Below are 25898 nucleotides of genomic sequence, written 5' to 3'. Positions count from 1 at the left end.
AGAACACTGAGATGGGCCACAAGCTTTCCTTTTACCATCAGCCCATCATCAGGCCCTTGATCCCAGCAGGAGCAGAAAAAGAGCTTCCTCAGCATGAACTGCTCTGCAGGAGAACTGCTGGCATTGTAGGGTGAGCCAGTGGTACCCCTTACTCTCCGGGAGGATGTTTGGGTTTTAAATCATTACATAGTCAACCAGATTAAGTCTTCGATATTAGCAATCAGGTTGCTTTTCACGATCCATTGTGAACATTTTTTGGCTTCCCCAAGTGGCCACTGAAGTTCAAATGTAAATAAAACTTCCTGTTATTCAGTATAGTTTGTCCTCTGAAAAGAACAAAAACTAAAATTGATCCATGAACAAAATTTCCACGGGTGGATTTCATCGGTTTTTACTGATTTGCCCAGGTTTCTGAAATTCTCTGCCCTGCAGTCTTTTTTCAAGGAATTCTAAGCACAAGGAGTGCTAAGGCAACTCTGCTCTCCCAGAAAAACGCAATTTTTGTTTTGCAAATTGCGGAAGTCATACCCAGCACCCGAGCATCAAAACAACTCCCGTTCCGCCGCACTGTCCCTGAAGTAATTGTTCTTGTCCTAGCAGGCATTAGAGTATTTGTATTTGTCCTTCCAGCACCTGTAAAACGAGAACACAGGCCTCTTCTCCCTAAACTCGGAAGCAACACCAATAACTTGTGCAAGACCTGTATTTCTCAGGGCAAGAGGATTTGACTTTCACCTGATTTAAGTAACAAAACAGCCTCAAAGATACCTCAAGCTTTGCTGCGATTAACATAACTGCATTTAGATGCCATTCATGACTGATAATTCCAACACCTTGTGGGGGGAAAAGTTGCATGCTGTAAACATTATAAACATATTCAAATAAGCTTAGCACAATCTGCCATGCTTATTTCTGCCTAGATCATGGACCAGTGAAATGGTTAATGCAAATGGATTTATAATTTGCTTTGGGGGGCCAGTTTCTTCTCCTTATTTATTAGCCCAGCTGATGGGGCAGATTTGATGAGGCACTTCTGGAATAATTGAGTCATCACACAAAGAAGGCTGCTAGCATTCAGAGTGGTTTTATCAGCAGCAAGCAGGCCTGATTACTGACAATTACACTCTGATCCGGTGATGGAGGAGAAAGAGCCAACGAGTGGGAAATGTCCGTGTTTCTATCCAGGAATAATTTCTACATTCATTTTACATGCTAAGTGTTTCCTATCTCTGCATAATAAACTGTAAACAGGAATAGATGGCACAATGTCCCTTAATATTTCCTGGTAATGAAGACACAAATGTACAGTGAGTGCTGATAAATATAGATGAAACATAAGCTATTCTCCTAGTCTGCATTGTTACCTTTAAAACAAATGCATTTTTGTGGTAAAAGCATAATCATAGCTAATGCAAAAAAATGACAGAAGATTGAAACTGTCCTTGTCACTACATAGGAACTTTGTAAAAGTCCTGTTAATCACTGCTGCCTTCAAGGCTGGGAGCGAAGGTGAGGTGCAGGAAACCACATCATTTTGTTTCTCCACCGTCAACTGGGAAGAACTCCTTGGATTAGACTCAGCGAGAAGCAAGGCTGAAAGTGACCTCCACCAACACTCAGAGAGCGTGTCGCCACACCACCCCCAGGAACAACCAATCTGGCACAAGGAGACACCTTCACCAGCCATGGATGTCCATTTCCCTTCCATCAGGACTTTCAACACAGTGTTGACCAAGAGCAATGAAGTCACACCTGAGGCTGCTTGGTTCGCCATGGAGCGCAAGGCACCGCTGTCTTTGTGCAACACTCTCTACTACTTGTTTCTGACGTGGTTTGTTAACGAAACACTGAGCAAAAATGCATCTCACGGAGATAATCTTATTAAACTGGCTTTCCCTCTGACTCAGAATCTAGCTTGAAACGCCCAGAGGAAAGACTACTCAGATTTCTTAAGGTGCTGCTATAGATTTCAGTGGGAGAAAAACTTTCATTTCCGGTAATATCAAGAGTTCCTTCTTCTAAAAAGCCAACCAGGTGTGGAGCTATATACATAATGAATCTGCTTGGTTCTGTTTGTTTAATTCTTTCCCTAAAGCCCCTTCCTGGCTTCCAAAGAAATAAAAGTTATCCTATGTTCTTTATGGTAACTATGGAAACTATTCTGTTAAACTAAGCACTTAACTTCCAGGCTTTTGTGGCCATTAAATGTGCTATTTTGAGTAAATCTATACTACACATGCGTATAATGTCAAAACATTTTGAATAAAGTTCAAAGAGCACTTGTTGCTTCAAAAATGAGGCTTTTTATTATGTAAAGGGAATTTTCTCTTTTTAAGCTATTTTGTTATATAGATTGTTACACAATATGCTTTATAATCTTAAATACTTTCTATTTTCCTTTATCTGTTTTATGAGGTATTTTAGAATATTTTTTCAACAAGTCTGCTGTTTTTCCCAACAGTAGCTGTTTGTTTTTCATTAAGATCAAAAATAATCATAATAAAGTCATTTATCTTCATTAGCTGACTAGGAAATGTGGAATGGGAGAACCTATTGAAATTTACAACGAAAATGACATGATTCTCAGTTGTTGAGGGCAATGGGCACTGGATTTTTGCAGCATTTAATTCACTCCAGCGTTTAACTTAATATGCATTATTTTAATACAAGTACCTTTTTCCTAAAAAAATTTACTTATTGGCTCAGTACACATTTGTCTAGCATAGGTTGCTCTATGCTAGACAGTGGGCATTAAAAGATATATAAACCTCAACTCTTGTCCTCACGGGTACAGACCAGCAAATTGATGGTTCCAATAAGTGGGAAGTGTGACCACTGAGAGAGGCAGAGGGAGAAATGGAAGTGCAGGCTTAGACCAGACTGGAAAAGCTTCCAGAAAATGATGATTACTGAAGAATCCGCCCCTAGAGAGATTCAGAGAACTTTAACTAAAATAAATAAATGTCCCCTGAGACCAATCGGAAAGATACAAAGAGTCAACACTGTGCTTGGCTCCGTTACACAATGTATTAAGCCAGAGAGTTACAAAAGGGTCAAAGGAGAGTAGATGGTAAAATGAAATGTCTACAATTAAATGTTTAGAACTTATCAATTTCATTTGTCACTTTCAAAGAAACTTTCCCCTTCAGAGTCAGAACCGCAAAATCTATCTGCTGAAATGTGATTTATCGCTCATGTTGTGGTCCAAGTGACAGTATTTCACAGAAATTCCGTGTCCCAAAAGTGTTGGGATGGCACCTTCATCTTGATTATTATGCTGGGCCTGATTTTATACCCACTCATGTCCACTTTTCTCTGTGCCCAGTGTAAGCTCATGGAAGTGAGAGACTATGACCTGTTGACCTTTTACTGCAACATAATGTTGGAACCAGAGTAGGTGAATTGAATTGAAACAAACAAAAAATAACCCTCCTCAGATGCCTGAGATATTTTATTAATTGTACTTCAATAGAAAACATCCCACGGACACAGCATCTAGGAGTCTATAGATTTAGTCTGTTTTACTTCTATGCCAGCCAAAGAGAATTTGCCTTTTTGTCTTCCCTTATGTTGAAGACGTCAGCTCCCAAATGCAAAGAAGAGCAAACATGACCACTTCATGGTCAGCTTTTACCTAATGTCTACTATTACTTAATTCAAATAAAAAGCACAGTTTATGATTTGATTTGGTTCTTTTGTGAGAATAAAAGCCAAAGGAAAAATCGAAATACAGCCTTCTTTTTCCCAATTGGGCAAGAAAATTATCTAAAAGATCTCCAACTCACTCAACCTATACCCAGTTCCCAGTTTTTATATCTCACTTTTCCTACTCATACTGTGTCAGAATGTCCTGACTATTATGCACTTACATTTTATTTCGAACTAATGACATTTATACTGGAGGTAAAGTAGCACTAATCATGAGAAAGACAAAAATAATCTATTATTTTGCTCAAAATAGTAAATGACAGTATTTTCTAACTAACTATAGCTCACCTTGACTAAACTCTTAACAGGAAGCATTTTGTAAGTATTTACATGCACTTTTTCCTTAGTGCGAATGGCCTGCCTGTGGGGAAGGTACTACCAATTTCCCACGTGAAGAGAGAGAACAGAGTGAGCTCACTGCCTTGCCCACTGTCCCCACAGGTGGCTGGATGTTCCAACAAAGCGTGTTCTCATTTGCACTTTGGGTGATAGGCATTGTGTTCGCACAAATGTCACGTGGAGAATTATTTTTGGTGTGGGGAGGGGTAGAGCAAAGCAGCAGACAGAAAACCCAGAGTTGGTGACAATCACCATGAGCATCTACAAAGTGAACCTTCCAGTTCCTAAAGACTCTCGGTCTTGGGCTCTCAAGCAACGTTTCTCCTCTTCACTCAGACACTGGGAACTCTTCATCGAATGTATATGGCCAATGGCAAAATACATCCCATCTATTGGCTGGCTTCTTACTCTTCCGTGTTGGTTTCCTTTTGCTGTTGTAACACATCTTCAAAACGTAAAGGCTTAAAGCAACACCAATATGTTATTGTACAGCTGTGGAAGTCCAAAGTCTGGCACGGTCTCACCAGGCTGAACTTTAAAGTCAAGTCGGGCTCCAGCTCTTCTGGAGGCCACAGGGGAGAATTCATTTCCTTGCTCATCTGGGCTACTGGCAGCCTCCAGTTTCTTTCTATTCTAGGACTGAGGTCCCTATTTTCTTGCTGGTGGTACTCTAAGAGCTATTTTTAGGTGCTAGAGGTCTCTGCATTCCTTGATTCATAGCTCCCTGTCTCCATCTTCAATGCCACAATTGGTGAGTTGAGTTCTTCTCAAGTTGGCATCTCTCTGGCCCGTTCTTCTGCCTTTTTCTTGAGAACCGTGTGATTAGTTGGGCCTACCTGGCTAATCCAGGGTAATCTCTCCAGCTCAATGTTCTTAATTTAATCACACTGCCTGGTGAGGTAACCTATTCACAGGTTTCAGGAATTAAGACATAGACCTTTGGGGAAGGGAGAGGCATTATTCTGTCTACCACATTCCTTAGCTACATATGTGAATAATGACTGTGTTAAAGTATTAATGCTCCTTATATGAGACATGTGAAGTCATAAATTAAGAGGAACAGATGTACATACTCCTCAAAAATGTAAGAATGTAACTCAAATTACCATGATGATACAAACAGTCATAAAGTCAAAGATTTTTGGTTGTCCCCTAAACAAAAGTTCCTTAATGTCTCAAGTTTGTGAAGGGCATTGAAAGTTAGGGATTACTTTTCTTTGGGGGAAAACTTTAGTTTTAAGTAGTCTTCACTTACCTTCACTCATACCCATTGGATTTGAACTGGAGAGTTTCCATTGCTACTGATGAGAAGCATCATCAGAGGAAAAATGAAAAAAAAGAAAAAACTTAATTAAGTGGTAATTAGGTACAGCTTATTGACTATATAAAACAATCCTTTCAAGTAATTTACAAACTGACTATTCATGTATGGGTTGGGGTATACATGAATCTTCAATAGTCAAACAAAATATTCCTTTGAAAGAATTCTCCCCCAACAAGCAAAATAAGTGTCTACTGTTATCAGGAAATGCTTTTTAAATTTGAGCCCTATTGTATATAAGTACATTTGAGAACCTTTTTCTAGGGACACACCTGAGAGTGGAAGTGAAAATTATCAATGACAGTCTTTAAAAAAAAAAAAAAAGAATCAGTGGTTTAACACTAATTTCTAATCAGATCCTACAGAAAGGAACAGCCCGCATGGCAGCTGTACTTTTCCCAGGGTTAATTACCTTTCTCTGCTCTCTGCTAATGAGTCAGCTGTTCCTGTCATCGCACACTACACTGGTTCATCTGGAGTTCTAGCTGTGGACAAACACCGAGTGACAGTCCTATTTACATAGGGGGGTGTGTGTTGTGCAAAAATTTCAAAAGGATTTTTTTAATCCTTTAATTCTCCTGTGTTTCCAGGCTAAAAATATTTTTGCAAATCAGATCTTACTTGGTCAACTATTCTTTTCCTCCACTGGATTCACCACTAGCAAATGTAAAATGCCAAATGCTGAGGACGAAGCAAACTTCAGCATTGCCTCCACAGAATGCTTTGTTTCACTAATTCCTTAGCATCATAACCATTACCCTGTCTAAGACAGACCCTGGAAAATCTGCAACTTGCTTCACTGGTTACAAAGACTTTTCTAAAAAGATTAACTACAGAAAATTAAAGTCAGAGGTAGAAAATAATCTCATGTGAAAAGACACAAAACATATCTTGGATTTATTTGTCTATGCAAAGTGAATTAGAAAACTGAGTTTTTGAAAAAATTTCGACTTAGAAACTATGCTTTCACCTAATGTCTAGAATCAGTGGTCGGCAAACTCATTAGTCAACAGAGCCAAATATCAACAGTACAACGATTGAAATTTCTTTTGAGAGCCAAATTTTTTAAACTTAAACTATATAGGTAGGTACATTGTTATTAACTTAATTAGGGTACTCCTAAGGCTTAGGAAGATCCACACTCAAGGGGCCAAAGAGCCACATGTGGCTCTCGAGCGCAGTTTGCCGACCACGGGTCTAGATCATTGTGTGATATATATGATCTATATGTGGGATTATGGAATACATATACCATATACATAGACACATGATTTATTACCCAGGTAATAGCTCTGCTACCCAGATAATGGCTCTACTCTCCATCTCATAATCTAGACAGTGTGCCTTTAAATATTTTTTTAATATTGCAGCCAAGAGATTTACACATCTCTTTCCCCCATCTTTTGTTTTAAATTTCAGAGGGAACTAAGACAAATATAAAATCAGTAAAGTATCCATTGAGTTCCACTTTGACAACCTCCAAAATGCCTCTGAGTAGAGGACACTCTCACACTGGTGACTTTCCTGCCGTAAACCTTAGATCGGTGGCTCTCGGATTTTCATGTGCATCTGGATCACCTGGGCATCGTGTTACTATGTAGGTCCTGACTCCGGCACCCTCAGGTCCGACATTGCTAATAAAGGTCCAGGTGTGCCTGCTGACCCATGGGCCACGCTTTGAATAGCAGTGTCAGAGCAGTGGTTCACAAACTTCTGTTGGCATCAGAACCACCTAGAGGGCTTGCTAAAGCACAGGTTACTGATTGGAAGTCTGTGATGAGAACTGAGGATGTACATTTCTATCAAGTTTTCAGATGATACAGGTGCTGATGGTTTGGGGACTAAACTCTGAGAATGGTTGCCTTAGATATTTACTATTAGATGCATTGAAACAACTCAGTCCCCGAAGGCTAAATGCATCCGCATGAAACAGAAACACTTCCACTTTATTCTAGAGCTATTTGTCTGTCTGCTTTGTGTTTTAATACTTTATGATAGAAAGGAACAGATAAAAAGTGAATGTTCTGGCCTATCACTGAAGTACATTCTGAGAACCACTTTATAGTTTACTGAACTTGATCTTCCCTTCAGATGAACCCACTGATGTCAACAAAGAAATAACAATTATGTACTCCTTCATCACAGGTGCCATTAACAAACGTAAGCCCACAAAGTACAAATCTAGGACTGCACAACATTTAAATGTGCCAAAAGCAAATACAATATGAAAATGAATTCATTAAAAATTGTATAATACACACAAATTTCAATGTCAAGCAATGATGCAGAGTTCCTCGAGGCATTCGTTATTTTGCCAGCTCCAGAAAATTCTCACATTTTCTAAATGGTGTGAGTGTCTTATTTGTATACACCGTGTGAACGTGTCCTTTTCATTGCTGCTGTTTTGAAGAATATTATCCTGGAAACTTCTGGAAGGATGAAAAGCCTTTTAGTCTAATACTAAAGATACATTTGCATTGCTGTTCCTGTAAATATCTCAGTGATAAGCCTCTTACAAGGGCATTTTGCAATGTAATGCATAGGAATACATATATTAGGAAGAGGAGAGTGCAACCAGTTGGTGATAAGATAAATTACAGAATGAAACCTGGCTGAGTGTGTCTCAGGAAAAACATGGAAGGTGAGTTTCCAAACTAGTTACCCCCTGAGCAGAAATTAGGTGCTTTAGTGTTGGGCTGCTCAGACCAGGAAAAATATTTATTGTCCTGAACCCCAAACTTGTTAAACAGGACTGCAGTAACGCTGGAAGAATATGGCTTAATGTAAGAAATATCAGTGAGCACATAGAGAATATTTTAAAGGGGTAAATGCCACGACTGAATTCCCATGCTCCTTATTTGGTTGTGCTACCCCACTGACATTGATTAACAAGGCTGCTTTAAAATCATCCATCTCACCTAAATAGAAGAAGATGAGATGATAGCGTCACAAATAAGGAATTTGATGGTATCTGTGTAACCCACCCTTCCAGTACAGAACAGTATTAATTAACAAATTCATGATTTATTTACTCAAATCTTCATTAAGCACCTATTCTTTTGGAGAAGAGGAGAAACTGTTTACATAAACAAGTGGAGTCCTCAGTAAGTGGAGAGGGGTGTATGGTGTGTGCCACTCGAATAGTATAGGCATTTCTGTTGTGGAAATCAAAGAGACAATAAAATAAAAATCTATGAGGAGCCCTAGCCAGTTTGACTCAGTGGATAGAGTGTTGGCCTGCGTACTGAAGGGTCCCTGGTTCCATTCTGGTCAAGGGCATAGCTAACACATCAATAATGTTTCTCTCTCTCCCCCTCCCTTCCACTCTCTCTAAAAATCAATGGAAAAATATCCTCGGGTGAGGATTAACACCACACACACACACACACACACACACACACACACACACACACAAAGTCTATGAGGAGATGTGGATGCCAATTTATTTTTTGGTAACTTGGGAGAACAATCTGCTGGGCTCCTTAAAAACTCCCCTCAGAAGTATGCACATCAGGGTATGTAGTTTGAGTCAAAAACTCATAACCATACACATTTGTTAGCGTGGACTGAGACTTCATGTGAATATGGAGATCCTAAACTGATCTCTCTCCTTGGATGATTGTTAAGAGTTACAATGAGTCAGACTAAATAAGTGCCTTTGGTCATTTGAACATCTGGTTCTATAGTTGTCTCCTGTGGTTAATCACAGGTCAGTACAGTTCACATCAGGCATTTTGTCCTATGCCTAACCAATTCCAGTCTATTATTTTTATTGGCTTTCATTGGTCAGTTAGTCTCTCTCTATATAACAATATTATTTTAGCTATAAGCATGACTGAGGGAATCTGACCTTAGTTTTCTGTCAGAGGTAACAGAATACATATTTTTTAGCTACATTTAAATTTTTCCCAAAAAGCATGTGCAAGAAGAAAATGCCTTGGGCCCAGCCAGTGTTGCTCAATGGTTGAGTGTTGATCTATGAACCAGGAGGTCACAGTTCAATTCCCAGTCAGGGCACATGCCCGGGTTGTGAGTTCAACTCCTAGTAGGGGGTGTGGAGGAGGTAGCCAATCAATGATTTTCTCTCATCATTGATGTTTCTACCTCTGTCTCTCCCTTCCTCTCTGAAATCAATAAAAATATATTTTTAAAAAAGAAAAAGAAAATTCCTTGGAAGAACTATAGAATCCTTACTTTCAACGACCTAATTTACAGTGTTTTCAAAGTGAATAATGAGAGTGCTCATAAAATGAAGATTTTTGCCTGAGTAATCTGGATGAGTTTCCGTTTATTTTGTTAAATCCTCTTGTCTCATATCTGGGTTCCATGTACCCGTAGGAAGCCACACCTACTCCCAGCATAGCACCTGGTCCCCATCATGAATTGTTGACATGTTCATCATCTGCTTTGGACTGAAAGTTCCTGCCGGACAAGGAAAATCTCCTCTTTGCTTCCCTTTCCTAGACAAGGTACTCAATGGGAGTGTTGGCTATTTGAGTATCTGTTGACTATTTTAAAAAATAAGATATATGATGAGTCTACTGCCTCTGTGATAATAAATTTTAAGAAAACAATGCATCAAATATTTAGAGATAAAACATAGAAATGTCCATAGCATATAGCAAAAAGTTATATGGGTGACAATATGCAGTTTAGATTATCTTATAAATATAATAAATGTAATGCTTAAAGTAGATTGTTATATTATTGATTTTATATCAGAAAACTAATAAAGTAGAAAATAATCCTATGAATAGTTACTTGTAAATTGAGACTCATTTTAAAATTTTAAAAAATGTACAAAAAGCACATGTGATACTGCTATGCTCTTAATACATCTAACTATTGACTTTAATGTGAAGGGGAGGGGGTATTAAAATTTAAGGACTATCACAGCCAGTTCAACCATATGTTCAAATTAGAAGAGTGACTGGTATGTTACAAAAGCCTAAACAAACTAAATTGGGAAGTTTTTTAAAAACCAGGAAATAAAATAAAAAGATAATAGAATAACATAATATTATTTATCATGAAAGTATAAATGAATGTGCTAAGAGACTTATTGACCTCAAATTAGACATTGGTGGTGAAGAGTAGAAAGTAGTAGGCAATGCCTTAGGTGTCTAAAGGAGGCAAAAGGTAAAAACAAACAAAATCAGGTGAGGCTTTCAGCAATAGCTGCCATTAATTGTGCATGACTTCTAGGATTTTTATGGTTTCGAATCTAACATTTAAGTCTTTGATCCATTTTGAGTTCATTCTTGTGTGTGTTGTAAGGTCTAGTTTGTTTTGTGTGTGTGTGTTTTTTTGTTGTTGTTGTTGTTTTGCTTATATCTGTCCAATTTTCCCAACACACTTTATTGAATACTAGAAGCCTGGTACATGAAATTTGTGCATGGGGGGGAGGGAGGTTCCCCTCAACCCAGCCTGCACCCTCTCCAATCTGGGACCCCTCGGGGGATATCTGACTGCCAGTTTAGGCCCAATCCCCTTGATCAGGCCTAAACCGACAGTCAGGCCTAAACCAGCAGTCAGACATCCCTCTCACGATCCTGGACTGCTGGCTCCTAATCACTCACCTGCCTGCCTGCCTGGTCGCCCCTAAATGCCCCCTCCCTGCTGGACTGGTCACTCCTAACTGACCCCCACCAGCCTGGTCACCCCTTACTGCCCCCCCTGCCAGCCTGGCCGCCCCCAACTGTACCCTCTGCCGGCCTAGTCACCCCACGCAGCCTGCTTGTTCAGTCATTTGGTCATCCCTCACTAACCCCCCTGCCGGCCTGGTGGTAGGCAGCCATCTTGTGAGGGCATGAGGGTTAATTTGCATATTACCTCTTTATTATATAGGATACTATCTTTAGTCCATCGTATGTTTTTGCCTCCTTTGCCAAGAATTAATTGACTATAAAGGTCTGGGTTTATATTCTGTTCCATTGATCTGTAAGTCTGTTTTTATGCTAGTACCAAGCTACTTTGATTACTGTGGCCTTGTAATGTAGTTTGATATCAGGTAGCGTGATTCCTCCAACTTTATTATTCCTTCTCAAGATCACCATTGTTATTCAGGGTCTTTTATCCAAAGAAACCCAAAAGAATAATTCGAAAGAATATATGCTCATTGCAGCATTATTTATAATAGCCAAGGTTTGGAAGCAGCCCAAGTGTCCAGCAGTAGATGAGTAGATAAAAAAGCTATGGTAAATTTGCACAATGGAATACTACTGGGCCATAAAAAAGAAGAAAATTTTACCCTTTGTGACAGCCTGGATGGACCTGGAGAACATTATGCTAAGTGAAATAAGCCAATCAGGGAAAGACAAGTATCATATGATTTCACTCATATGTAGAATATAATGAACAAAATGAACTAGCAAGCAAAATAGAAACAGACTCATGGATAGAGAGCAGGCTGACAACTCTGGGGTGGGGGTGGGAGACACTGAAGTATGATAAAAATCATAAAAATGGTAGGTAAAGGAAGACAGTGATAAATAACCTGGAAATGCTTTGATAATGACTGCAGACTGTGAGCACAGATTTAGAGCGGTGACATGCTTTGTTTCTGAGCTAACACCAAGCTGAGTTTGAATCCTAACTCGCACATTTACTAGTTCTGTGATTCCAAAATTGCATTTAATCTCCCTAATCTTCAGGTTCTTCATCCATAAAGAAGATACAATAACAGAACCTCACTCTAGAGCTGTGAGAATTACATGAGATGTCACATATAAAAGACATTGCACACAGTACAAATTCTGTAAATTATATGATCCAAAAAGAGATCAGTCCATAGGCAAAGCCCATAGATGGGTAGTACACAATTATAACCCTTCGTGGTCATGTGTAGATGAGATTAGTTAAATCCTTGGAGATTAAACAGTTCATTTTCTTTAAGAGAACATGTAATTAGTAGGAAAATTTGCTAAGTATTCACTCAAAAATATTTGTCAGTATTTAATTCTATTATTTATCTAATTAGATACCATTATAAATGTTTTGTATATTGCATATTAACTCAATCTGCACAACTATATGAATCAGGGATTATTAATTATTCCTGTTTTCCAAATGAGGAGATTAAAACATGGAGAAGTATTTGCCCAGGGTCACACAGCCAATGAGGAGCAGCGCTGGGAATTGGATTCTAGCTCCAATGCCCATGTGTTTAACCACAACAGTCTCTCAACATCACAAGACAAGTGATGGAAAAGCAAGGATAGATAAACAGAAATAATATTCCAGTGTGGGAACCAAACCAAGGAAACAATAAATATACAATGCAATTTAAGACAGTGATAAGTACTATGGAAAATAATGTAGGCTAAGGATGGGGGTATATTTTAGTTTGAGGTCAGAGTAACCTTTGTTCATTCAAGAAAGAGTACAAGAACCGTGTGCCTGGAGTGGAAAGGGAGCCATTGTATCTAAAATATATAAAGAATGACTGAAACTCAGTAATTAAAAATGCACAAAGGACTTAAATAAACATTTCTCCAGAGAAGACATGCAAATGACCAATAAACACATGAAAAGATGCTCAACATCATTAGTTACCAGGAAAATGAAAATCAAAACCACAATGAGATACAACTTTACACCTACAAGGATGACTAGAATTTAAAAAGAGAGAGAGAGACAATAACAAGTATTGGAGAGGAGGTGAAGAAAGTGGACTTTTATACGTTATTGGAGAGAATATAAAATGGTGCAGCTGCACTGGAAAACAGACTGGAAGTTCCTCGGATGATTAAACATAGGATTCCTATATAATCTGGCAATTCAACTCCTAGGTACATACCCAAGAGAAATGAAAACATACGTCCACACACCAAAAAAAACTGTACATGGATGTTCACAGCATTATTCATAATAGCCCCAAAGTGGAAACAACCCAAATGTCCATCAACTAATGAGTGGATACATAAAATGTGGTACATACAATCAGTGGAATATTATTCTGCAGTGAAAAGGAATCAAGTACTAAGGCTTAAAAACAGTGTGCTCACTAAAAGAAGTCAGCTGGAAAAGACCAAAGTATTGTGTGATTCCACTTACATAGAATTTCCACCATAGGCATAGCTACAGAAGCATAAAGTAGATTAATGGGTCCTAGGACCTGAGACAGAGGAGGAACTGGAAGGTGATGGCTCAGGGGCATAAGAGTTTCTTTTGTGGGAAATAAAAGGTTCTAACATGGTGGTGATGAGTGCATAGCTATGAATATACTAAAGACTATCTAATGGTGGGCTTTAAGGGGGTAAATTTTGTGAATTATACACCATTAAAGCTATTTTAAAAAATCAGGTGTAGCCCTAACTGGTTTGGCTCAGTGGATAGAGTGCCGGCCTGCCAACTGAAGGGTCCCGGGTTCGATTCCGGTCCAGGGCATGTGCCTTGGTTGCGGGCACATCCCAAGTAGGAGGTGTGCAGGAGGCAGCTGATCGATGTTTCTCTCTCATCGATGTTTCTAACTCTCTATCCCTCTCCCTTCATCCCTCTCCCTTCCTCTCTGTAAAAATCAATAAAATATATTTTTTTTAAAATCAGGTGGAGCCCGACCAGTGTGACTCAATAGCTGAATGTCGACCTATGAACCAGGAGGTCACAGTTTGATTCCTGGTCAGGACACATACGCGGGTTGCAGACTCGATTCCCAGTGTGGGGAGTGCAGGAGGTCGCTGATCAATGATTCTGTCTCATCATTGATGTTTCTATCTCTTTCTCCCTCTCCCTTCCCCTCTGTAATCAATAAAAAATATATTTTTAAAAAAACAGGTGGAGCCATTTCATTTTAAGTGTGATGGGATGCCCTTGGACAGCTTTGAGCAGAGGAGTGAAAGCAGAGAAATCCGTTTCTAGGCCGTGGAAGTCATCTGGGTATAAGAAGGTGGGCTTTGTCTGGGGAGGAGGTCGTAAAAGTAAAGAGAAGGATGACAGCTTGGAATTCTATCTCCAGTATAACCAGGAAACATACAAAAAGAACAGATATTAAGAGCAAAAATGTATCTGCTGCTCGTGCTAGGATCCAAACTCATTACTCCCAACTCTGACACGCGTCCTCTGTGGAGAGAAGCCAATTCCTCCCTCTCCCACTCTTTGCCCTCCTTCCTCCATATGGCTCCAGAAGGAGGATGTTCTGCACTTCCCCTTCACCCTTCTTCCAAGAAGAAAACCCCTACCTCTTCTGGTTCTCACTAATATTCTGAGTTTCTATGCCATTATGAATTATAAATAACATTCAGGAGTGAGACAGAACCTTTTGCTTTTAATAATATGATGCAAATGTAATAATTAACAAAAACTAACATGCTAGAGGAACTTTCAGTCTAAAACATTTCAACAGAGTTGCTGCCTGATGTTATAGAAAATGTTGCTGCTATTAATTCTGAATGGTCTTAACCTCTCCTCTTGACACTTAACCAATGTATTTCTATCTGCATCTTTGCTCTGGTTTTAGTGGAAGAGGGTCCCTCCTTTCGAAAATAGGCTCTATTACATTTGCTTCCTACTTCACTTAGTTTGTTTTTCTTTCATATCTTCAAACTTTTCCAATGCCTTATCTCTTGTGGTTCCTTCTCTTCGGTATATAAACATTTCTCCTGCATTTATTACTATCTCTATTCTTCAGCGTCAAACTTCTTAACTTCCCGTAGTCATTTTTTTTCACCCTACCTTCCCTATACAACTCATGGGCTTTTTGCTTCCACCTGTAATTCCACTGAATTTTCTCTGGCTAAAATCACCAGTGACCTTCTATTTGGTATGTCTACTGGTGCATTTCTAGTCTATTTTCTGAGTAGTTAACACTATTGCTCAGTGTTTCCTAGAGAATATTCTATGTCTTTGTTTTCTCTGACAATCCTGGCTTTCAGCCTTTTCTAAATTCCTTCTTTGTTGGTCCCCCCTTTTCTACCTTTCCATTCAATATTGGTACTCCCTGGGATGCCTCATTTTGTTCCTCTTCTCACTCCACATATTCTCCTTAGAAACCACACATCCAATGTCCATCTTTCCATCCCAGATCTCATTCTTGAATTTCAGATTCATTGAACAACTGAATAATCAATATCACCTGGTTGTTTTGCATTCAATGTGTACATCATCTTTTTCTTCTAAATAACCTTTTCCTTCTGGATCTCTTATCTTGGTTACCCATCCATCCTGTAATCCAAGCCAGATGGCTGTCATTTATGACTCTTGTCCAGTTTTCAATTCATTGTCCTGGATTTACCTTTTGCATAGCACAGTCCCACTCTATTGTAAATTCAGTTTGTTTGTGTCTCCTGCTTTGGTGTGAGATCATACAGTACTTAAGTCTGTATCCTCACTGTTTGACACAGTTGCTCAAATATAATAGATTCTCAATAAGTTTATTAAATGGATGGATTCATGAATCTTTAAATGCCTCTTCTCTGAAATCTTTCCAGAAGCTACCTCTAAAGAAAGGTGGCCATTCTATTCTTTGGGCCACAACTCTATCTTTAGAGTAAAAATAGAATTGACTATGTCTGGTGAGATTCTCTGGCCCCTCATACGTTAAGGCCAAGTGGCAGAGAGGAATTTCATGTGGTCACAGTCTACTGCTTTTTTGCACAGGTCATGATGGTACAAGCTTCCCCTATCACATAAACAAGGTTGGGAGAGCCTTGGTCCTCTACACTGGCTCATAAAGTCCTTGAATATGCCATGTCTTATATTCATTCTCTATACTTCTGGTACCTTCGAAGAACATATATATTTTTTAGTCAATTCATTGTACAGAATCTAAATAACCTCTTCACAATTTTCTAGTGCTGATACTTACTTTTTTTACTTCACTCTCTTGGCAACTTTAGTAGATAAAAATTGCAACCATATCTTAAATCATATCCATAAAATACCTTAATTTCTTATGAACTTGATGTGGTATCAACCTAGGAAGAGTTCTATTGTGATTGAAACTCTTCCTACATCAATTCTTTCTTTTAACAAGCACTTGTGTGTTTCTCAATATGTTCAAAGTTTCTCTGCTAGATACTGAGAATAAGATAATTTTAAATACAGTTTTCTTTAAAGGATTTTGGTCTGACCTCATTAACTTGGCTCTTTTTACTTAGTATTATATTTTCAACAGGGTATTTGCAAACAATTTTTTTAAAGGCTTTCAGGTTAATCTAAAATCATTTAAGGAAACTATATGAGTATTACAACTGCCTAATTAAGATCTCAAATTAAAAAAATTGCCCTCGCAGGTTTGGCTTAGTGGATAGAGCATTGGCCTGTGGACCAAAGGTTCTCGGGTTTGATTCGCGTCAAGGGCTCATACCGCAGTTGCAGGCTCCTCCCCGGCCCAAGCCCTGGTTAGGGAGTGTGCAGGAGGCAACCAATCGATGTGTTTCTTTCACATTAATGTTTCTCTCTGACTTTCCCTCTCTCTTCCACTCTCTCTAAAAATCAATGGAAAAATATCCTCGGGTAAAGATTAAAAGAAAATAATAATAAAAATAAATAACTAAATACTACAAAGTGTCTAAACATTTTGTAACCTGTAATCTATGTTTCCAAACATTATTTCAAGCAAAAGTGAAATAAGTATGAGCCCACAGAGGCCAAATGTGTGTGGTTCGGGCACACTGACCACGGCCATGGCGTGGAGTCTCGGACACACTGCAGTGCCTCTTCTCGGGGCAGATTTCTCAGCTGCTGCTCTGGTTGTGGTTGTTGTGGGAATTAAAAGAATTCACAGACATAAAGTTCTTACAAGAGTGGTTGGACCTATGTCAGTGCTATGTTGTTATTATTATTATTATTATTATTATTATTATAGAAAAAAACATTCTGCTTTACACCAACATACTCAGAGGAAGAACTGAATTACCAGATGTTTCTAAGTATCTGTGTTGGTGCTCACAGAACTAGTTTGGCCAAATGTTTGAGTTTTAATATGATAGAGCTAAGGCTTGTATGGTTCTTAGAATGACCACTTCTGACATCAAGATCAATTGGCATGCTAAACATGTACATCTTAGAGAGGTAGAGTAAAGGCTAATGCTGTGGCTGAATTGTTTTTCAAATTCATGGGATGTTTTAATCATAAAAAGTTCATGGAGCTTTAGAATTTGAGGAATGAAAAGAGTCTGGGGTGCACCTACTGTAACCCTTAATGTGACAGATGTTATCTACAAGGGAAATAAAGCGATCCATCAAGTCACTTCATCAGGATCATTTAACTACTTAATGACATTTCACTATGACTAGAACCCAGGTGTACTTGGGACAGTTATGTTTTGTTTTTCTTTTTCTTATATTTTGTGCCCAGAGGCCATGTAGCATAGGGAGAGATTAAAAGCATGGGTTTGGGGAACAGTTAGATTTGGGTTCAAGCCTCTATCCTGCTGGTGACCTAAGAAAAAACATCTTAATGTCTCTCAGTCCGTCTCTTCCTCTGCAAAAAGGGGGTTTCAATGGAAATATTATGAGTATTAAATGATATATACATGTAAACAACACAGTGCCTGGCACAGTGTAAGCACTCAGTAAATGTTAAAGATTATTATTACTGTCATATATATCATCATCGTTTGTAAAAAAAAAAAATCAATGTTTGTACCCAAAATTCTTTCTGTTATTTTGCCAAACTGTAAGAAATTGTTCTTGGGACAAATATTTAAGGTGTGTGTGTGTGTGTGTGTGAGAGAGAGAGAGAGAGAGAGAGAGAGAGAGAAAGAGAGAGAGAGAGAGAGGGAAAGTTGGTGGGGTGAGGGTTGGGGGGGTGGGGTTGTGTATGTTTCCATTATTTGACAAAGACAAATCCTAGGATCCTGTGGCTTCTTCACATTTCCCTCAGCCTACTTGCAGTCTGCTGTGATGTGGCCTATATACCAACTCTAACCTATAAAACCTGACCCTTGGATTTCCCTAGTTGATAGGTTGATGATGGAAGAAATATTTGAAAGGAAGTAAGTAAATCAGGTATGAAATGTTTGATGGTAGGAAAGAAGGACCACAAGAAGATACCTGCCATGTACATAATTTCATACAAAAATTCTGGTCAGTACATAATTTCATACAAAAAAACCACTTGGAAATTTGACTCTCTAAACCAAAAAGCCTGTATCAAAACATACAAACTCTTCTACAATCTAAAATCTATGGCTGGAAGGTAATCAGTTGAGTGTGAGAATTTCAGAAAAATAAAAACAGTGGAATATTCTATTCAAAAAATCTACTTAAACACATTTATTTGTGAAAACAAATGTAAGCAATATTTGGAAGGGTTTTTTTCATTTGTTTGTTTTGTTTAGACTAATGATAGAGCTTTAATCCCTAGAAAAAAAATTCCCAAATACATCATAGAAACTAGAATAATCCTTCATGAAGTCATAAGCAAAAAAAGAAAAAAGGAGAAGAAAATAATTTCTCCTACAATTAAAAATACCCACAACAGCCACCCTGATCTCCATTCTTTCATTTCCTCAGGTCTGACATTCTGCAGATGACCGCCCTTATTTGTCCCTACATGTTTTCCAAAATATAAAAGTGAAATAGAGTCCCAAGGGCACTGTACTTGAAAGGTTATGAGAGTTAGAGAATTTTAACCATGCCTGCCAAATCAGCAGATGGCTTGTGATTATAATTATATGCATCAATAAAACGAATAATCTTTACAAAATTTGAATTTCTACTAAAGTAAGGGATTTAGTAAGCAGATGCAACAGAATGCATTTTCTTTAACCCTTTTGGTAGACACTGGTATCTCTCACACACAAAAAAGATCAAGGGCTCTGTGCATAAAAGGTTGTATACTCTAATTTTTGCCCTCTTTCTACAGTAGTCATATTGTCAGCCTCAATCTTTCTTGATTTTATTTTCTTCTTGAGCATATTTCATCCTCACCCCATTTTCCTCCTTCAGAATAGAAATGTTAAAACTAATTCCCTACCATTGTTTGCTATTTGAAAGAAGGAAATTTAAAAGAGCTACACACCTTCATTCTAATTCACACCAAATATACTATAGAAACAAAAAAGCACACAGTAGATGCATCTTTCTAGCTGATAGTATTCTTTTACAAATTAGGTTTTCAATAAAAAACTTGTTCATTTTTTTGTTTTCTTACTCTCTTTACTCTACATCTCAGGAATGAAAATACTATTTATTCCACTTAAATAATTAACCAGTTCATTTTGATCTGGTCCTGGATACCATGACAAGTAAAGAAAACTAAGTTTCATCTCATGCCAAGAATTTACTCTAAAAATTGGGTACATATATGATACATCTAATAAAAAAGGATGAAGTGAGGTTTACACACTGGCCTTTAGCCATGTTTTTTTCATGAGGGAAACCTCAGCCTTTAGAAAATTAAATTAAACTAGCTATGTTACTTTTAAGTTTTGAAAAAGGTGGAGAAAATGTACCACTCAAAAATTGCATACTTATTTTTTATGAAATCATAATGTAAGTGTTTTTCATGGAATTACCAAATGTAACTCTTCATTATAATAGTATAGCTATTAAAATATATTTTACTTCAATAAACCAGCAAATATGATATTTAGGAATATTTGGAGAACATGTATTTTGTGCAGGTATCTCTAGCATCGTCCTATTTGCATTATATTAATCAAATAAATTAAAATGTTCTGATCTAAAAAGCTAGTATACTATTGTAATTAATACCACTTAATAGAATAAATAAGTTACTAATAAGACTTTGAAGGCATTGGCAATTTTGTGGGCCAATGCAATTTACCTGGGGATATAAGAATTATAGACCAGAAATTTTTAGCAACAAATTTCTTGCAAAGTTGTAACTTAAATGTATATGTCAAATGATATAGAACAAATATTCCTACAAAAAATCTGAAGTGTTAAATCAAGAAAGTAATAAATTCTTGCCTGAAACCTTATAAATTTGATGCAACACTTGACAAACATTATTCAAATACTTGTAAAGAAATTTGGGTAAGTCTTAGAACTCACTGGAATGAAGTTTTAAAATATTCAGAAAAAAAACTAGATATGATAGGTGATAAAATAAAATAATACTTTACTTGAAATTTTCTTTAACCAAATATAAAGTATTAAAGGAAATAATCTAAGCCAAAGCTTGAAATAAATCTCAAAGGAGCAAAATTAAGATATTAATTTTTTTAAAGAATGAACTTAAATAATCTTAGTAGATAACAACCTTTTCTATAAATACTTAAGTTATAGATAAACCATTTTGAAATTAGATGAAATTAAATATTTCTGCTTATAGAAAGTTTAAGTTGAAATGTAATGAAATTCTAATGAACACTTTAGATTTCTGTTAATAAAACTAAGCCTATTAGTCCATTTAATCACATATACTTCATATACATTTAGTATTTTTAACTTGTTACCTTAGACTTGAGCACTCAGTCATGTAAAATGGAATTTCCACAGTCCTTCAAGAAATCTCACAAAATGTAGGGCTCTGAAAGTAAAAACATGAGAAAGAGTTCTATACTGGTAGAAGCAAATGTGGAGGGAACATACAACATGATACTGGCCACTTACTGTCTCAAACTCCAAGTGAAAGTTAAAAAAACAACAACAATATACCCAAGGGCTGTAGGCACATTATCTTATTTCATTTTCACATAGATCATAAGGCAACATTCATCTACCCTAGCCCCCATCTAACAGACCAGGAAACCGAGGCTAGAATAGTTAAATCACTTATCCAGGACTCCAGGATTAGTAAATGGAAGAACGAGGTTTCAAACATATGAACTTGAGAAGGGGGTGTTGTAGATTCTCTTGTCACTTTTGTCACTCATATGGCACTTATAATCACTACCCTATTATCTAGGAAATGTTTTCTAGTTTTTTAGATCATGGATCCTTACGGGTAGGAATGAAGACCCTATAGTTCCCACAGCCCCTAATACAATCCTTTAAACCAAGTCATTTAAATAATACGTATTTGTCAAATAAGTGAATCTGAATAAAAGTTTAGAAATACAAAGTTTCCTTCTATCAACAAAAATTAAGTCCCTCCAATTTCTTTAAAAAAGAAAGTTATCCATTAGATAAAACCATTTCCTTAGTGGTTTTCCATAGTTAAAAATTTTTAAATCTCTCCAGTTCAGGACCAACATTAGTGGAAACAAGTTCATCTAAACCAAAAGTAATGATCTGTACCCTCTCCTCTTAATTACAACAGAGCTCTATAAATCTTTTCAAGAATGACAATTCCATTCCTGTGAAAGTAATTCTACTCAGTTATATCCACACTGTAAACAGATTTCAGTCAAGTTTGCTCACCCTTTGCTACACTGGTGAGGACAGGAGTAAAATAGTCATAGCCTTCCAAAATGATTGCGCGTTTTCTGAACATTTCACTCCTGTCTTAACATGCTGAACACTCAGTAACTATAGAAAAATAAGCTATTGCATTTTGGAGTACACTTTACTTTTGAAAACATGAAATTCAAACTTAAAATGTTCAGCACAAGAATGATAATCTCATCTATCTGTAAGAATGACTGGTTGTATAACTCTGCCTTAAACTAAAATTGTTAGGTGGCAATTGTAGCCATTTCAGATAGCTTGCTTTTCCCATGATTGCTACCACATTAAAGGCATCATGATGAGATTACACATTAGAAAAATGTGAGTTTAGTTAAGTAAAAGTACATGTTCCCTATATATATTTTTTTTTACTTGAAATTAACAAGACACTATTATACCACTTACTTTACAAAATCTGTTTCTTTTAAATTCTGATTACTATAAACATAATAGAGTTTATAATACATATGTTATATACTATATACATATAGACACAAACAAATTCGATAAATAGGATGAATGTTGGGAACACATTTGAAAGAAGAAAAGTACTTTAAGATAAAATTTTAAAAAAGAATGTGTGACCTCTATTCACCCAGATCATATTATGAACCTCTAGTATGAATCTCTCCTAAATACTAATAAGAGTGACTTATTCCATATCATAACATTTCTGCATTCTTACATAAATAAAAATGTCTCAGTGCAACTTAGCAACTGATTTTTATAAAATATGGAGAGTTTTACTTCATGCACAGATGATTATGACATGACATTCTGATATTAAATGACAGTGTCGTTAAAAATTGAATCCTGACACTGATATGATGCATCCCAGCTATTTTAAAACACCACACTTATGTTAACAATACTTTTCAAATATCCTCAATGAGATTGCAGAGTTTGTTAAACCAGTGACAATCCACGCAGCTGGCAGTTTCCTAGAATAAAATGTTTAATTTACCTGAATTTCTTGTACCAAAATCATCCCCTCTTGAACTAAACATCCTCTGAGTACACAAGTCTAAGGCAGACAGACATTTCAGCGAGGCAAATAAGACTTTCTGGCAACTTCCTGTTGCCATATTTCTCTGAAAGCTTAGACTTCAATACTGCAAACACATTTTTCCCAGGGACATAGGAAGCCAATGCCGCTCAGTGTCAGACAGCTTTGATTTTTTTCCCCAAGTAAAGCAAGCAAATAACCGCTAATCCTATTCAATATCACAGATTTGCAATAATTTTATTTGCAGATTCAAGAGAAATAGAATACACAAAGAAAAGAGAAACCTTTATATTTTTTCATTTTGTTGTGTTTATTAGATTTTTTTAAGATATTGATCAAGAAAATGATCATCCTATATATTATAGCAAATATATATTAGCAGGTGTGATAATTTTATATTGACAAGAATAAACTTTACTGCACACATTCAGACCCCAGGTTTCCATTTTCTTTTCAAAGCAGCAGGACTAACTACAATCAAAGTTGCCGCATGCATCTGAAAGTTTTTCCAACCTGAACACACACACCTGAATGATTGCGAAAGTACCGTTTCTCCAATAAACAGCCTATCCTCAAATTCAGGTTCACTTGCCTTTTGGAGTACACTTTACTTTTGAAATGTAAAAACTTTTATGTACCAGCAAAGCAAAACAGCAAGAACAACAACATAAGAACACGGATCAGTGGAACAATATTTTCAGAGGGATAGCAAAACCCCTTCATTCTGACCTACTTGTCGAGAGCCCGACTCTCAGCCCCACGCACGGTTAGGCTAAGATTTGTTCGACTTTCTCCCTAGGGCTTAATTGCCAGACTGACTTACCGGTGCCTCCTAGCCTTTGTTCTGCCTCTCACGCTGACATCAGGGAAGCAGTGATGGAGAATAAAGCAGGGGTGGGCTAGGTTCGTCCAGTGTTTGTGTCGTTGTGTGGTGTGCAGGGACACTCTGTGATACTCTAGTGAGCTGCTAAGCTTTTTTTGTAGGCTTTGTGTCATTTACTTAACGACCAATCTCATTAGCTGCCAGGGTACAATGGGCTGATGCATTTTCTATGTACATACTCTACACAGTGACCCTCAAGGTTGCCGAAGGTCTATTTAATCAGTCAAATGCTGAATATATTTGCAGTAAATCACTAAAAAAGAGAGAGAGAGAAAGAAAGAAAGAAAAAATGGGACTACAGAGGTATCTTACAGGCTTACTATTTACTATTCACAGGTAATAAAATGATGCATATTTAGCCAAAACAAGGCTAGAAAAGGCAGAGATGAAATAGCTAGTTTGCACTGGTGACCTTCATTTTAGGAAACTTTCAGAATCAAAGGTATTTTTCTCTTCGCAAGGAACCCAGATTTGAAATTTAGTTTCTGTCTTAGTTTAATCATATTAACCAAGCAAAATAAGAATTGCTTTCTTTAGCAGTTTCTCCTCGCTCCGAAGTCACCCCCACCTCGGTCCTACCCCTTGTCCAAGCAACCTCAGAACTGGCAAAGTTGCATTTACGGCCTCTTTCAGTTACAAGGTAAAAACCCTTTTAACTCCTATGAAAAATGAAAGGCTGAGAGCCCTATGAATGACGACAGCTGTCCATAAGTATCAGGGAGAGTTCCATTGTCCGGCTTGTCCCTGGATAAAATGAATACTTTACAGCAGAGGCTGTTCAGCTTGGCTAAAGAGTGTGGGGAGAAGGGGAGCAGGTCACTGGAGATTTCGCACACTAATTTAATCTGGGAAAAGGACAGGCTCTGCATCTCCCTTGAACAGACTGGCAGCAATCTGGGCCCCCACAGAACTATCTCCTTTTGCCTGCGCTCTATTTATTCCTTATCTCTGTTTACCAACCGCTAGGTCCCTTTCATTCACACCACGAGGCCGTTTTCCTACTATCAGTCAGCAGCTGACACTGTGGAAGAGCCTCAAAGGCAAAAAAAAAAAGAGAGAGAGAGAGAGAGAGAGAGAGAGAGAGATCAAAACTAAACCAAAGCTGTATAAACAATGTAACAGTACAAGTAAATGCATAAACCCTGATTCTTAACCCAACCCACAGGGTGCAAACAGAACCTTTATAGTAAATCCAACAAACCCACCACAGTGAGCTCTGGGCCACGGAGAAAGAAAAGTCAAAAACCCATTCATGAAACCATCATCCAAAAAGAATTGCTAGACTGAGTGCTGGCTGCTGAAGCAACCCTGCGTTCAAGGATGTTCTTATCTTGACGTGGGTCAATTAACTGGCAACCAGGAAACATTTCCCCTGCCCAGAAAGGTGACCTGTGCATTTTTAAGGGAGACCTCATTCTCCTTAAAATATTAGCAAATAAAAAATCCACCAATAGGACTATAAGTTAAAGGGAATTCAACAGTAACTTTTCCAATACCTTATTATGTTGATTAACTTTAAACAATCCAAAAACTGAGCATCAAACTTCCATTATGTTTATGTGAAAGTACTAAAAGTCCTGTGCGAGCCAGCTAACTAAATCTTTTCCCCATGTCTTATGTCAAAGTGACTAACATGGCAGAGGAGTTGGGAAAACACTGCGTACAAGTTTCTAGCTTGTGAAGTGCTCTGCAGGCTGTGAATGAAAACAGACGGCAGCAACTAGCCTGAAGTATCAAAAGAGGAGGAAACAAAACGAGTGTTACTTGGAATCTTGAAACTTTTGAGTACATGTGAATTTTGAATCTAAAATTGGCTTTATTAATCTTGAATGCTAATTTTGAATATTTCAACCAATGGGAAAATGTCTTTCTATAAGTAGTTCATTAATGTGATTCAGAATATATATGATTCAGTGTGAGAGCCCAGATAGCTCAGTCAGAATATATGTGATTCAGAATATATATATATACACATATATATATATATGTAATTAGCATAAATATACACACTGCTACTCATATACACATATACAGACTGAGAAAGGGTATAATTTCTAGTGCCTACAGTTCTCTAGATTTGAAAAAGCGTGACTTAGTTGAAATTTCCCTGAGATTATTTTTAACCATGGAAACGATTGGAAATGATTGGTTATTGTCATAAAAATCAACACCGTATTGACTCAATCACTAAGACCTGTACCAAAAAAGGGAAGACAAAATGTAGCTCATTATCTAGGATGTTCAACTGGACCAGATTTCAGTTTGTGTTTTCACCTATATGCATTATGAGCAATGAAGTCTTTACTACTTGGATCCTTTTTTCCAAATGAATTAATGAA

General features: G+C 37.4%; 1 protein-coding gene across 13 annotated transcripts in view; it reads right to left on the bottom strand.

The window, feature by feature from the left end:
• Positions 1–25898, bottom strand: part of ST18 (suppression of tumorigenicity 18, zinc finger) — a 260995-nt gene that overhangs the window by 91129 nt on the left and 143968 nt on the right. For 7 of the 13 annotated variants that reach the window (XM_014532477.1, XM_014532476.1, XM_014532485.1 and 4 more), the window contains 2 exons: positions 20737–20810; positions 5303–5348 (listed from right to left, as the gene is read on the bottom strand). The gene's annotated coding sequence lies outside the window, so the exon portion shown is untranslated. Of the gene's footprint in view, positions 1–5302; positions 5349–20736; positions 20811–22634; positions 22686–23203; positions 23266–23499; positions 23608–25898 lie in introns of those variants that run through there. The other 6 variants (XM_005885178.2, XM_014532474.1, XM_014532483.1 and 3 more) reach the window with 4 other exon arrangements.

This window comes from Myotis brandtii, unplaced genomic scaffold (genome assembly GCF_000412655.1).
Source record: "Myotis brandtii unplaced genomic scaffold, ASM41265v1 scaffold896, whole genome shotgun sequence".
NCBI lineage: Eukaryota > Metazoa > Chordata > Mammalia > Chiroptera > Vespertilionidae > Myotis > Myotis brandtii.
This window is presented reverse-complemented; position numbering and strand designations above follow the sequence as displayed.